The following is a 13,228-nucleotide window of genomic DNA, read 5'->3' as shown; positions in this document are numbered from 1 at the left end:
TGTGTGTGTGTGTGTGTGTGTGTGTGTGTGTGTGTGTGAGTTCTGCTGAGCGCTTTGCAGACCACAGTCATGCTGGCTGACGCAGTGCAGGGTCCACTGACAGCTGCTGATGTGCCATTAGCAAAGCACACGGAATCTCTGGCTGAGAAGGAAGCTCCAAGCACCACCTCCCTATCAGGGCCCAGCATGATTCAGATCAGCTCAGCTCTGCTTAAGGTAACGTGTGAGTGTAGAAGAGGTCCAGAAGCAGCATAAAAGAGGAAGAAGGGTCAGAGAGTGTGGAAGGGAATGTGAGCGAGAGCAAGACAAGGTCTCAGACGGATTTAGTAAATAACAATAAGGCAGCGTTGGTGTTCCGACGCCTCAGTGGGTTTAAGGCGGCAGAATAATGATGTCCAGCTTCCTGGGAACAGAAATAGACTACAAAACATGCTCACTGCATATCTGTGGCGTACGTTCACAGGATAAAGTCCAATTATCATCCAACACAATGGCTCAAGGTTGTTTCTAACCTTTATACACTTAGTAGTCTTTCCTCCTTACCCTAAGGTAAGTAATATCCTTATTATATAAGTACCCAAACTGGTGAAATGACTCACAGCAAGAGAGCACAGTGGCAGAAACTAGAGAAAAACTTTCCAAACCAAAGTCCCCCAGAGTTTTAAGCTGAGGTCTCTCTTCACCACAACAAACAGTATCCGCATCACTGCATCCAGGACCCCAATCCGTCTGTCAATCTCCCGCTCATCTCTGCCCTCATTCATGAACAACACCGTAAGATACTTAAACTTCTCCACTCGGGGAAGCAGCTTCTCCCTGACCCTGGAGTAGGCACTCCACGCTTTTCTAACTGAGGACCACGGCCTCAGACTTTGAGGTGCTGATTTTCATTCCTGCCACTTCACCCTATTATGGTGATAAGCTCTTGGTAGTGACCGAAAGAATGACACTGCAGATACAAGGGTGAAAATGAGTTTTCTCCAAAGGCTGGCTGGCCTCTCCCTTAGAGATAGGATGAGGAGTTCAGTCATCTGAGAGGGGCTCAGAGTGGAGTTGCTACTCCTCCACATCAAAAGGAGGCAGCGGCGGTCACCTGGGTGAGGTGTTTGAAGCATGTCCCACTGGGAGGAATCCCCGTGGTACACCCAGGATATGCTGGAGAGATTAAGCTGGAGGAGATAGCTGGGGAGAGGGACATCTTGCTTGGGCTGCTTCCCTGCAAAAATTGATGTGTGGATGAACGGGAAGATGGATGGAAGCTAAAAGGAAAAAAAGTTTTTAACTGAGCCAATGTGTTTCTGCAATAAGTACAACACAAATAGTATTGCACTGATCACCAAATGTTCCTGCAACTGGCAGTTCAAGTCTTTGAATTGTGCTTCCTCAGATGTGCACAGACAGGACTGAGTCATGAGTAGCAATAGATCAAGGGGGACCACAGAGGAGCTACAGCACACTGTGCAACTCTATGTCTGATACTATATCTTGCTGGAAGGTAGGTTTGAAGCCATGTCCTAAAAAGCATGAAAGAAATAATCTGTGCCCATGCGCATTCATTGATACGTGTCCACCACAGAAGCAGTCTTCAGCTCAAAGGTGGAATTCACATGCATCGTCCTCAACAGAAGAGAATATATTCTGGCTTGCGACATTTGTTGCTTTTAAAACCACTCATTCCCGGTTTCCTTGTCTCTGTTCCAGCACATAAAATCAAGGAAGACGATCTGATGAGGAAGGAATCTATGCGATAAAGCTGGGTAGCTAGAAAGAGAAAAACAGAAGAAGAGATGGCAGCATATTTTAAAATTGCAGCCTGAACCCCGATGTCTTCTTCTCGTTATCAGATGTGCTGCTGTTTCCTCTTTTCGATTTGAGCTGACAGCTTATTAGCACACGGCTGTGAAGGGAAAGGTGAAAGTGTGCATTACAGCTTTCCCGCCGATGTGTCATCTTCATGCCCACATAATCTCGATTCTCCCACTTGTTAAGATTTATTTCACCACTGCTGCAGAGATTTTGCAATCTCATAACTTTCCTCAAACAGCCAAAAGCCATATTCTCTTTCTTCACTGCACACAGAGCACAGCTTCTCTGCTCTGCTGAGAGGACTTTAATTACTACAAAAGGCATGGAATGAGTATCTTGTCATAATGTCAGCTTGCAAAAAAAATATTGTTAAGCGGCACGAGACTAATGCGATGGAACAGTGAAAAATTGCAAAATATAATTTACTTAAACAGTAATGAGGTTGTAATGAGAAGAATTAAAACAAGCAGAAGTTTGGAGTTAAGCATATTGCATGCTTGTCACTATAACAACATATTATTAAGCTTCATATCTCACAGTGTTTGGATTTGTGGGGAAAGAGTGAAGATTTGATTTTCCTCCAGGCACTAAGACTGCAGTCCTGATCGGACCCTTATCATTTGTGACAAGAGAATTTGTGCACATGGTCTTGTCACCCACATATTATTGCACAGGCTGTATGTGATTGAAACTCACAGCAGTATAACAGCTTTTTGTCAGCCTGGTTACAGTGCTTAAGAAAAACATAGGGTTACTCTTATTTTCCTCAATCAGTGATGAAAGGCTTTTTTTTATAAAGCAGCAAACCAGGCTAAATGATGACCTTCTAAATTGGTGAGATGCCATTTCCTCCCTAGCTTGCGAGTTATCTGCTTTAAGGTGCACATTTGAGAGTATACCAGAGAGTCAACCTCCTCTGATTTGAGGCTTTCTTTTCCAGTGGAGCTACTGTTTCCAGAGTCGTACGCAGTGGAGATGTAAAATTATTGACAAGATAATCGACCTCTGTGGGAGTAGTATTCAGGCAGCTGCTCTGCACCGTGTCGGTGAATTCTTTTTCTTGATTGATCTTTCTGAGTTAACTTAAGTAATTACATCATCCAAATCATTAACATGTCTCTTAGACCCCACTCCTACAAGACTGTTCAAAGAAATCATACCATTAATTAATGCTTCAATCTTAAATTTGATCAACCTATCTCAGTCACATACCACAGGCCTTCCAGCTGGCAGTAGTAATTTGGAGATTTTCAGTCAGGTTTCAGTGCAGTGGTTTGTATCATAGCTCTCTATCATAGCAGTTTGTTTAAATAAATACAGAGTCCTCTTTGCAAACTAAAGTTAATTATGGAGTTCCACAGATATATTTTCACTCCTATGCAGATGACACCCAACTTTATTTGTTCATGAAGGTAACACACACCAATTAGTTAAACTGAAGGAATGTCTAAAGACATAAAGACCTGGATGACCTCTAATGTTCTGCTTCTAAATTCACTTAAAAATTAGGTTATTGTACTCTCTCCTAAAAGAAATATGGTATCTATCCATTTCTTCTTGTTAAAATGGAGTTTTTCCTTCTCACTGTCACCAAAGTGCTTTCTCATAGTGGTTCGTATGATTATTGGGGTTTTCTCTGTTTTCTTTGCATTATTGTATGATAGTTACTTTACAGTATAAAGTGCCTTAGGGCAACTCTTGTTGTGCTTTGGTGCTATATAAATAAAACTGAACTGAATTGAATTATATTTAATAAAAACTAGACCTACAGGTCATTGGCGCTTGTTAGCTTCAGTAATGAAAACACTTAAAGATATGCATGACAATGCCTTCCAGTGACCTTCCAGTGACCCCTGAAGTGAGACTAAAGACTAAACTAAAACATATTCACAAAAAACAATGTACACAAAACATCAACATCACACATGTACATCTAGCGTAGACGCTATGTTAACAACATAAACATACAAATAATTTAGACGTAATGTCAACAATGTACACATGCATGTAACTTAGACGTAATGTCGCCATTCGTCTTCAGATCAGCTACTACACATAATATATATAATTTGAAGGATTTTAGTGTTATAAAACTTATTCCCAAAAGTGATATAGATGTTAATAATCTTGGTACCCTAAGTACTTTGTATAGTAAGTTTTATCCAAGTTAATAAATGCATCTAGGAAGAGCTAGGAAACAAAGATATATAGATATGCTACGACCATTGTAGTAACATAGTGCTTATAATAATAAAAAAATTAAAATAATAATAAACATTTTTGATTTCTTATGTTATATTGGAAGTATTTTAGGTTCTTGTTAGGATTTGGTTGAGTTTTATTCTAGTTTTGTTTCCCACGTCTCCTGAGTCAAGTCCTTTCCTGTCCTCTATGTCATCTGTCTTGTCCTCAGTGTTTTACTTTCAGTTCTGCCTGTGCGTTAGTCTCTCCCCATTCAATGTTTTAATTGTCAAGCTTGTGTTGTCATGTCTGCGCCTCTCCATGTTTCCTGCTTTATTTTGAAGAGTCTAGTGTTTCCATGTTCAGTGTGTTTTGTTTTACTTCCCTTTGTGGTGTCATGTTCATTTGTGTCAGCTGTGTCTCTCCAGGTGTTTCCACTTCCTTCATTACCCTCCTGTGTATTTAAGTCCTCTGTCTCTTACTCTTCTTTGCCGGGTTGTCTGTTGTCTTCATGTTAAGTCTCGTCAGGGTCTGCTTTTGCCCAGGTTCATGCCCACCCATCTCTTCTTTTGGATCCGTTCCATAAATACACCTGTGTGTCCCACTGTGACAAAATCACTATGTAGTTTGTAATTTACATTTTTGGGGGCTTGAAAAACACAAAATTACGGTACCGATATCATGAAGCTTACCTACAATAAGAAAAATACTCAGTTATGAATAATTTCCATATGAGTGCCCACACTTTAAAAGCATGAAAACCTCACTTTGTTATTTTGGTTTCTGTGCAGTCTGACCTAGAGCCAGAAACACACACTGTAGCTGCTGCATACAAACCAGGCAGCCTTTTCTATATCTGTATCTGACCCACAAATTCAGCTCAGACACAAAGAAGTAACACACCTGCTCACAGAGAGGAAGATTCTACACACTGGATATAACTACGGCACAGCTGCTGCTGCAAACAACAAGGAAGAAAAGAAAATGATGGCTTCTCTTAGACGCATATTAAAACAGGCGTGATCAATAAGAACATGGATTTATGGTCTCCCTCTCCCACACAGGAACACACACACAGAGGAATACAAAAAAAGAAGAGGCGAGAGTATAGATAAACAGTGAAGTAAGATAACCGGGTAAAACAATGAGATAACAGAAGAGGTGATGCTTCAACATAACGAATGAATGTCTGTTTGGAGAAACCAATAGGAAACAGATGAGCATTGGAAGGGATAAAAGAAGAAGGGGGAGGGGATCGCAGGCCTGTCAGACTCTCCGGTACTCTCTCACTCCCTGGCTCTCCCAATAACTGATCAATCAATTCTGCTTTTAATCTTGCCCAGTGGCTCATAATCAAATTAACTTCCTCCCTGCCGCTTTCTGTGAAACAGTGTGATGTAACCCAACACAGCGGCCTGTGTGGAGTCAGCAAAGTAATATTTGTCCATTCAGTTCCTTCTGTCCTGCCTCCTCGCATCAGTCTGCTTCCAAGCTGGCTGCACTTTGACTTTCTGGTTTGGACGGCACAGTAAAGTAAAAGTAGCCGGCGCCACTTTTTAAAAAGTCAGCACTGGCCGTTGCCAGTGGAGGCAAGAAGACTCTGCGTGTTGGAGCCAGTCAACTCCATCACTCACTGAGTTTAAAGAACAAAACACCAAACTCAAAACTTTTACAGTACAAAAGCACAGGAGGTCATGGTCATCATACTGCAGATTTACTATGTGAAAAGTGGAGTTGCATAGGAATTTAAACTTGATCTTGTGAGGGATACTTTTTCCCCCCCAAAGCAGCTTTTTAAAAATGATAATGCTACTTAAGTAGCTTAATAGGTCACAAGTTGTATAGTCAAATATATAAAAGTATCCAAACTCAATGTACTCATGTGTAATTATGCTTCAGAATCATATACATATTATTGGAGGTACATCAAACATTACATCAAACATAAGGCCCGGGGGCCAGAATCAGCCCAGCAAAGACTCCAATCCGGCCCATTGGACATTATTAGAAAATGTGAAGGAGTGCATAGATTTTGACCTTTTAACTGTACTTTCATAATTTGTACAGTTTTTCCTATTGATAAAGACGGCCCGCACATATTACCATTTATACTACATCAAAATAATTAACTCATGGATAAACGATTGACAGGAAAGTTCTTATTTTTCTACAGTTAGTGAGTCCAAAGTAAATTAACAAAATCTTTATATTTTATAATTACGAAGTCCAATAATGGCATTCAGAATATACATGTAGTAGAGTGAAATCAAAAAGCAACATAGTACTAGTACAAGTACTCTTGTGGATTAAAAAAAAACTGATGTATCTCTAGTCCAATGACTTTTGTGAGGTGGCACCAGGAATGGGGGTCAATCATATTTTAGATGGGGCTGCTGTCACCCCATGCCCCCCTTCTTGACACGCCCCTTTTTTCTGTCTATCGTCATCCAGTTAGACATACTCAGACTCCATTGTCTTGGACTGTAACTGGTGACAGTGATCATTGTTGTGCTTCAGGTGCAAACTTGGGGCTCACGCTAACAGACCCTAAAGCAAACACTACTAACAGTTTGCCTGCATGTATTCTCTCCAGGTACTCAGACTTCCCCCAACAATCCAAAGTTAATCACGTTAGGTTATTTGGGGATTCTAAATTCACAAATTCAAGCATGAATGGATGGATGTCTCTTCTGTGCTGGGCTTGAGATGGACTGGCAATCTGTCAAATGAGTATGCTGTGTGCCATGATGTCCCAGTGACTGATCAAGAGAGTGTCAAGATGTCTGCAAATCAATTTTAATCCAAAGTATGATGATGGGAGGGAGAAGAAAATGTTTTTTTGCAAAAGTAGAACTCAGAGAGCTGTTTGCTTTTCATCTAATGTGATTACCCAGCGGAGAGCTGCTTCAACAACCCTCACAACCGGAATTTGATTTGTCCCCAGAAATTTGGAGGTTAAATATTTTCTCTCACTCTTTGCCAGAGAGAGAAAAAGCTGTGGGTGTTTTGCGATGAAGAAAAATCCTGCAGTCAAATGTCCAAAAGGCCGATATACGGCACAGAGTGGATAAACAGAAGCACTACTCCTGTTTGGTTGAGTTAATGATGGAGTAACGTTTGTTAGGATTTTGCCTTCTGTCACAGGACGACAGAACATGCTGTTATTACAGAATCAGCTCAATCATGGACGCATCACAACATAACCACGGCCCTTAAAATGATAGCCTGTTAGAATTTGCTGACTGTTTGCATTTATTCCTGCACCTGAAATGAGTTTTTCCATGCCAACAGTTTTTCATCAGTTTTATAATCAAACCTGCTGCCCTCAGATTAAAACAGAAAAGCTAATGTGCTTATGTGTGATGTTTTGCTCTCTGTCCCTGTAATTAATTACACCCACTACTTATGAGATTAACCACTTCACAATTTGACTAATAAGGACAGGGAAAGCACTTAGAAAGTGTCTGCTGGACCTGCCTTAATGTCTCGGATACAGGTTTGCTTCATTTCAGTAATGTGAAAGTAGGTGGAAGCTTAAATTCTCCAAAGAGGTTAAAGGCTTTGAGCACAGATTTATTGATTAACTCTTAAGGAACTGCACTCAAGTGCAAAATTATTTGGACAGAAATAGGTACTTACTTTGAACACCTTTAGCTTTAAACCTAAAGAATAGCCCAATGCTGGACTTCCTGTTTATTAGCATCAATGTTGTATCGCTTCAAGATAACAGTGAAGTTAAGCAGCCACTTTTATACTGTGTCAACACTGCTCACTGCTCTTCGAGCTGAAGTCTCCTAAATGTGATTCATCTCGGGACACTTTATGATTCTCTTTGTAGCCTTGCTGCCTTTTGAGGCATCTCTGGGAGAGGTGAGCTCTAGTTACATTTGGCAGCAAAACTGCTCTGACCACAGGCATTCACCATAAAAAACGAGTCAATCCATTACACGGTCTGGTCTGAAAATATTGGATGTGATACATTAAGGGAAACCCAGTCCTTGTTGTTAAGAAATACCATTTTGATAATGGCTGTGGGCCTCGGGTGTTACCGTAGCCTCGCAGAGCCGGTGTTCGTCTGAGTGCTCTCAGTTTCCTTAATGTAATAACACTTTTTTCCCAGAGGAGTTCAACACGGACAACGGGAGGTGAAGAGAGTGTGTTAAGGCTGAAAGAGAGAGAGAGAGAGAGTGTGTGTGTGCGTGTTAGAGAGAGAGAGAGAGACAGGGAAAGCCCATGACAGAGAGGGAGAAAGAGGAGTAGGTGTTAAACGAATGGCTGAGATGATTGCGAGTGCTGGTGGAGGAATCAGATTCTGAGGATCTCGTATTTCAACTCAGTGACGGCGACACACATGTCGCTTTGCACAGACTTTCGGCACGATTAGAAAAGTGCAGGAAAACACTCATGGAGGAAGCCAGACTAACGAGATGAATCCCCTCATTTCAAATGTCAAAATAAAAGTAAAAAAGAAAACAGGTATTTTAAATCCTCTTTAGATGTTAAGTTCATTTCGTCTTTACTAAAAACACCTCTGAAGTACAGAGAGTCTGCTCCTACACATCCTTTGACTGATACAAAAAGGTTCCCAGGGAGTCGGTACAAACAGTCCTCTTAAGAGTAAAAGCGAGGCCCCTAAAGTCACAAATATCACTGCAGAAAACACCGAGCAGGAAGGAGCATTAACTAAATTACTATCTTTAAGGCATAATTATCTACATCATTTAATAGCGTTATGGTGGAAAACTTTCAAATTAAAAGCTCAACTTGTATAATTTTCCTCTCTGTGAGATCCTGACATTGTTTCCCAGCCTTTAGTGCAGCAGCCCGCCTTTTAACTGGTACCAGGAAATTTTGCCATATTACCCCTGTCCTAGCTAGCCTGCATTGGCTGCCCATAAAGTACCGTATTCAATTTAAAATATTACTCCTTACTTTCAAAACTATTAATAAATTAGCGCCAAGTTATCTTAGTGAACTTCTCAAACCACATACTCCTGCTAGAACACTCAGATCTGCCACTCAACTACTTCTGACCCAACCCAGATCTCGACTGAAGTCTCGGGGTGACCGTGCGTTTGCTCTGGCTGCCCCGGTACTCTGCCCTCTCGACCTCCGCGCATCTGATTCCATTGCACTGTTCAAATCACGATTAAAAACCCACTTATTCAATCTTGCCTTTCCCTCTAGTTAATATTTCTTTCATGATTTTATATCATGCACTTTTATGCTCATTTAAATTCTTGTTTGCTCTGTACCTGTTGCTTTCCTATGTATTAGTGACAGTTATCTGCTTGCATATTTAGTACTTGCTTTGGTCCTATTTCTATTATCCTCCTCCTATACTCTATTTTACTTGTTAAGCACCTTGGCATACCCTTGGTTTTTAAGTGTGCTTTATAAATAAACTTTATTATTATTATTATTTAGTGTGTATCTGTTACCTCCGTGTTTCCCTAAGGATGGGTAATGTTTAAGCTGCTGGCACTTTAGCCAAGTGGTGACATCATGTTTCATTTGAACTACACTATCTGTTTTTTCATGATAATAATTAAAAAAAAAAAAAAAACATTTGGAGGAAAACCTGAAAGATTAAAGAAAAAAAAAACTGTATATAGAAGATGGACATGGCCACTACGACATCACCCACTGGTTTGTAAAGTCCTCGTTTGAATTCTTGGTTTCAGCTTTAGCTGTTTCCATGTTATTGTTTTTTGGGCCAAAAGTGACTCTATTAGCCTGAGATGGTGCAGTGCAAGGTTATCAGCTAACACTTGGCAGCATGAGGAGAATCCATACAGTATGGCTGCATCACAAACAGGTACCTGCTAATGACTTTCATGAAAAAATTTAATGAACACAAATAAAATTACAAAATTTCACTCACCAACAATAGAAGCTAAGATGTCTTGTATGCGTTCTTTGTCAGACAGTTGTATTACAAAATGTTCTAAACTGAAAAACAATAAATGAAAATACATAGGAAACAGTGGAAAAAGAGCATTTTCTTTGATTTAAATGTTTATGTAATACTTAGTTACTTTAGTGCACTATGAGTGACCATGGGGACGATTTTTCTTAGTAGGAAAAGCTAATATCATAGAAAATACAATTAGAAGTCCAAACTCTATGTCTTCATTCAAAGGTTATTGTAGTTAACTAAACTAAAAACTAGATGTGAAAAAATAAAAATGAATTGAAAACTATTTTGTGAACTTGGAAAATGAACCAAAAGAAAATAAAAATATCCTTAGCTTACGTAATGAGTCACTGATGTATGTGTGAAGTGCTGTATTGAGACTCTGAATGCCTACAAAACTGTGAGTCCTGCCTCTTACATACGGCCCCATACAATAACAATAAAAGGACTAAAACACTGAGACTAATAACAAATAAAACATAAACCAACATAAGAAAATCTACCTTGGAAACTAAACTGAATTTTTTAAAAAGTCAAAATGAAATACAAATTTAAAACTAATATGAAAATTCAAAACTACAATAAACTCCATATTGGAGTCCTGGGCGGGCGATTCTGGACCCCGAACCTTATATTTGACACCCCTGCTATAGAGTAGTAAAATTAAACACAAACTATCAGCCTACTAAGTAAAACGGTTACTTACTAGGTTAATAACTTTAATCCACCTCTGTGAAAGTGAGCTAGGTTTTACAACAATACTCAACTCCAAAGTATCCCGAACTTTCCAATGATGCCAACGTTTTTATCCCTGCTTTAAATCCTTAACAACAAACGTCTGTCTTAAAGCAACTTTTAGCCGTCTCCATATTTTCACAGCATCCTCACAGACATCTAACCAGTCTCACGTGCCCTGCGCCTGCACTTCAGTCGACTTGCAACGCAAATCAATATTTGGATCAAAAAGCCAGGCAGAGACACACAAACACGCACACACACACACACGCACACACACACACACACACACACGCACACACAGAAGCGAAGCATATCCCGCCATCCCGTCTGCTGGAATGTATTCACAGGCGTCTCTAATGAATTTAAATGAATCCCCTCATGCCAACACGGAAGCCCGGGAGCAAGGTCCCGGGTCTGGGTTGCATGTTTATGCTCAGCGGGAGCGCACGGAGCTGCTGGCAGGTGGTCGACCGAGCCAGCCGGCCGGAGTTAGCACGCATTTCTTACCGGGAGTTTTCTTTTGGCGCAGTGGAGAGGAAGGAGGAAGAGGAGGTGGGGGGTAGACCAACTCCACCGCTCTCCCTTCTTCAGGCGGCTCTCTCCATCCGATGACAGCGGTGCCGGTCGGGTTTATCTACCCCGGGGAGGTGGAGGGAGGGACACGGCGTTCACACTGATGATGGTGCTGATGGTGGAGGAGCTGCTGCTGGGTCAGCGCATCCGGAAGCGTTCAGATACGGCCAACCGGAGGAGGGAGAAGAGGGAGAAGAAGAAGAGGAGGAGGAGGGTTTGATGTTTAACTCAGAGGGGTCCGTGTGTTTCCGTCACTAAGGTCTGCAGAAAGCTGCAGCCAGAGCCGCAGATGAACCTCCGACCGACTGCACAAATGAAGTCCCACCCCTGCAGCGCAACTTCTACCTTCGGGCTGCTCGATAGACTCGACCACCGCCTCCTCCTCCTTCAAGGCTTCACAACAGCAGCAGTGGGGAGGACCTGCCTGCTCTACGTGCACACACTGTTGTTACACAACCCCGCGCACGAGGAGGAGGTGTGTGTGTGCTTGAGTGAGAGAGAGGTACACAGGTACACCCAAACTTTTGAAGTCACCCTCAGCATCCCTCCACAAATCTGACGCCTGTGAAAACTCTCCTGCGCCCCCCACCTCAAATGATCAAAATATGTCTGCTGAACAAACCTCCACCTCCTCCACCGCCATCACCACCACCCTGATTCATCTGAGATTTGAGCTGTTAGGGATGATTCAGTGTGAAATTGCATAACTGTCTGTGCTGGAGGCTGGCATGGTGCAGTAATGAAACCTCTGATAAGAAAAACATGCATCAGTCCTCATTTCCCCCAAATAATTCTAATTAAACTATTTCCAACTAGTGTGCACTCACTACATGCTGCAGTCGGTTTTAATGAGTGAAATGCTGCAAAGACACAGCTCATATGATATGTGATTATTTTTTTTAAATGTTACTTTACAAGCCCAACATTGTAATTACAAACCATCAGCTGGTCTTTAAAACATTATTAGACACAAATAAAAGTAATTTTAATAACTGAGCTGAAAACTAACCCAGACAGTTCTTGTTGGAAATAGTTTTCATTCATCTCAGGAGGGCATACTCTTGACAACAGTTTTGCATATAAAATGCTTGAAATATGAAATAAGATCAAAGTCTGAATCTTAAAGGGGACATGCTTCACTCAATCCCAAATCCTTGAGTCCCATGCTCCACAGTTCAGACTACATTTTACTCATACTGGGCCTTGGCAAAGCTGTATATCTACTGTCAGCCTTCCAAAAAATGAATTTTAGTCCTTTAAGCAAGCTTTATTCTGATTGGCTGCCCCTCACAGCAGTTGCCCAGAGCTGTGCGTGCTAAAACCAACACATAAGGTGTGAAATTAAATGTTTTTGTTTTACATGTGTTAAAGTGTGTAACAACACATTCTTTTCAATTTTTTTTAAAGATTCTAGGAGTGCGGGATATTAAGGCTCTCTGTTCAATCAACATCATAGAGCGCCACGATTAGAAAACTATGTTGAAGCCAATGACATCCAGGTTATGCGAGTTTCTATGCTCATGGCCACGTTTAATATGAACATCCATCACTGGAACACACGTGACAAAAAGAGAATAGCATAAAAGATCCTTTTTAATGCACGATCACCTCGAGGACCTTCTATTTGCAAAAAGTTGCAAAATCCACTTTTGAATTTGCAAAAAGTTGTGGAAAACCTGCAAATTCCAGCTAACATCGTATAAAATAATAGCTATAAAACCGTTAAACAAATAACAAAACCCATAAAGGACAATTTAGGTGTTTATTCAGCAGTTTGGACAGCTACACTTTCCCAACCGTATAATAACTCTCAATTCTAGAGGTGTTGTCATAGCTCACCTGAGTGATTGGCCAAACGCATGCCAAAGGCCATCGCTGCAGGATCCTCTGAGCACCTGAGTCCTGAGTTCAATTCCACCATCAGGCCGGGGTCTTTCTGTGTGGAGTTTGCATGTTCTCCCCGTGTTTGCGTGGGTTCCCTCCGGGTACTCCGGCTTCCTCCCACCGTCCAAA

At 41.2% G+C, this 13,228-nt stretch overlaps 1 protein-coding gene across 1 annotated transcript in view; it reads right to left on the bottom strand.

Moving 5' to 3' along the window:
* The window catches only part of syt12 (synaptotagmin XII), a 25,913-nt gene extending 14,082 nt beyond the window's left edge, over window positions 1-11,831 (bottom strand). The window contains exon 1 of the mRNA XM_005946806.3: window positions 11,150-11,831. The gene's annotated coding sequence lies outside the window, so the exon portion shown is untranslated. The remainder of the gene's footprint in view (window positions 1-11,149) is intronic.
* Window positions 11,832-13,228: the final 1,397 nt, after the last annotated feature.

Source organism: Haplochromis burtoni, unplaced genomic scaffold (genome assembly GCF_018398535.1).
Source record: "Haplochromis burtoni strain Fernald_Lab_line unplaced genomic scaffold, NCSU_Asbu1 Contig_489, whole genome shotgun sequence".
In the NCBI taxonomy this organism is placed as follows: domain Eukaryota; kingdom Metazoa; phylum Chordata; class Actinopteri; order Cichliformes; family Cichlidae; genus Haplochromis; species Haplochromis burtoni.
The sequence above is the reverse complement of the archived record's forward strand: the minus strand, read 5'-3'. Positions and strand labels throughout refer to the sequence as shown.